Source organism: Lolium rigidum, chromosome 6 (assembly GCF_022539505.1).
Source record: "Lolium rigidum isolate FL_2022 chromosome 6, APGP_CSIRO_Lrig_0.1, whole genome shotgun sequence".
Classification (NCBI taxonomy): domain Eukaryota; kingdom Viridiplantae; phylum Streptophyta; class Magnoliopsida; order Poales; family Poaceae; genus Lolium; species Lolium rigidum.
Window position 1 is genome coordinate 281,213,657 of NC_061513.1, and position 2,614 is coordinate 281,216,270.

A 2,614-nucleotide genomic window follows, 5' to 3' on the forward strand; every position below is an offset into this window, starting at 1 on the left:
TACTACACGATGCACACACTCGTCACCATTACACCGTGCGGGAGGAATAAACTACTTTAATAACATCACTAGAGTAGCACATAGATAATATTCAACTAGATCACATAAAAAGAGAGATGAACCACATAGCTACAGCGGAGCCCTCAGCCCCGGGGGTGAATTACTCCCTCCTCATCATGGAGACAGCGATGGCGGTGAAGATGGTGGTGGAGACGGCGGTGGAGATGACTCCGGGGGCAATTCCCCGTCCGGCAGGGTGCCGGAACAGAGACTTCTGTCCCCCGAATTGGAGTTTCGCGATGGCGGCGGCTCTGGAAGGTTTTCTCTGGTTTCGTCGAACGTGGTCGAGGTTTTAGGTCAGGGACGACTAAATAGGCGAAGAGGCGGAGTCGGAGGGGCCACAGGGGACCCACACACTAGGGGGGCGCCCCCCTATGGGTCGCGCCGCCCTGTGGGGTGGGGCCCCCTGGCTCCCCTCTGGCCTTTCTCCGGTGCTCTGGAAGCTTCCGGGAATTATAAGATCTTCGGTGTTGATTTCGTCCGATTCCGAAAATATTTCCTTACTAGGATTTCTGAAACCAAAAACAGCAGAAAACAGCAACTGGCCTTTCGGCATCTCGTCAATAGGTTAGTTCCAGAAAACACATAAAAACGATATAAAGTGTGAACAAAACATGTAGGTATTGTCATAAAACAAGCATGGAACATCAGAAATTATAGATACGTTGGAGACGTATCAGTCCACTTGCGAGGTGTTCCATGTCCGGAGGCAGTATCGGTTTACCAGCTTCATGACACCAGGGCAAGCCATCCGGTGTAGGTGGTACCATGTCGTCGGCCCGGATCCTCTTAGGAGCAGGCTGGCTCGAAGATGCGCCCTTCTTGGCTCCTCTCTTCCTTGCCTTCTTCACCTGACCTGTTGTGGGTGCTGGTGGTGCTTCGGGTGCTGCTGGGGTCAGTGATGTTGGTGCTTCTGAGGTTGCTTGGGTTGCTGCTGGGGTTGATTTGGGTGGCTCCCCGATGATCATCTTACGCAGCGTGTTAGGGCTGAAAACGGTAGCAGGCTTGACTTGAGCTGGATTGCCAGCCTCCAGAGGAGTGTCTTGAGAAAAACCCGTGAAGACCAGGCGCTGCTTCGTGACTGTAGTGGGACGACCAAGTTGATCGCCGTGAGTGCGGAAGGCAAGTTCATCCATAGGAGGCATGTACATATCTTGGCCGCAGGCGCCAGTGTTGATGTAGGCATCGATGTCATCATCATCATCTACATCGTTGCCATCAAGTGGCGCCATGTCCTGGACCTTAGGTGGTGGCGGTTGCGATGCCGCCGCTTGGCGTACCTTGCGTCTGGTCGACGGTCATTGCGGTAGCGCTCCCAACAGCTGTTGGTGGCGTGTGGTGGTGGCGGCGATCGCCTGTTCCTTCCGGGTGGCGGCGGCGACCGCCGGTTCCTTCAGGGTAGTGGGGGCGGCGACCGCCGTTTCCTTAAGGGTGTCTTCGGCGCGGGCAATCTTGGGCCGGATGATAGGGGAGGTGGCGCCGGTGCTTTTCCTAGCAATCGGAAGACCCCCCCAGACGAATCTGGTTCTTCGGCCATGTCATAAGCCATGAGGTGCAATCCCCGAGCTGCCTGATGTCATCAACAACACGAAGAAGGAATGGACGCATATATCACAGAATGCGGGCGGGAAGTAAATATCGAGCTCACATAGTATCACCACGATCTCATCCTGTAGCATCTTGAGCTGCCTCACGCCGATCGACTTCCTGGTGATAACGTCAAAAAAGTTGCAAAGGCCAAACAGTGTATCACGGACGTGCTCGTCCATTATCCCTCGGATCGCAACGGGAAGTATCTGCGTCATGGGCACGTGACAATCATGAGACTTCATCCCGGTGAACCTCTTCTTCGCTACGTCCAAATATCTGCTTATATTCCCCGAGTAACCGTGAGGAACTTTCACTCCTAGGAGGCACCTGAAAAACTGCTCGAGCTCTTCCGGACTCGTTGTGAAGCAGGCAGCGGGAAGCAGCACCGCGTTCTTCTTAGACCTTTTGCGGAGACGATGAGTCCCTTCCGTCTGATCATCGTCATCATTGTCGTCGTTGTCATCATTAGTATCGGGGGCTTGAAGATCTTTCCTGATGCCAAAATGTTTTAGATCGTATCTTGCTTTCGGTCCATCCTTGGACTTTTCTGAGTTGCAAAGAGTGCCAAGCAGACTCTCGGTAACTTTCTTCGTAATGTGCATGACATCGAGGCTGTGGGCCGTGTGGAGGACCTTCCAGTACTCCAAGTCGTGGAAAACAGACCTCGCTTTCCATACACCGAGCAGCGGCTCTGGCTTCGGTCGCTTCTTTCCCGGCGTTGGGCACTCCTTCCAATATTTCAGAAGATCGTCGATTTCTGCGCCGCTCCTCGGGCGCGGGGGTCCATCGGGCTCATCTTTACCATTGAAAAGATCACCGCGTTTTCTCCACGGGTGACCCAAGCGAAGCCACCTTCGAGCACCTGGGTACACGGTTTTCGAGGACCCGGGATCCCTTGGTAGCTGTAGATGCGGGGTCTCGTCCATGCACTTTACACAGCAGTTGAATCCGTGGCCGACTCCGG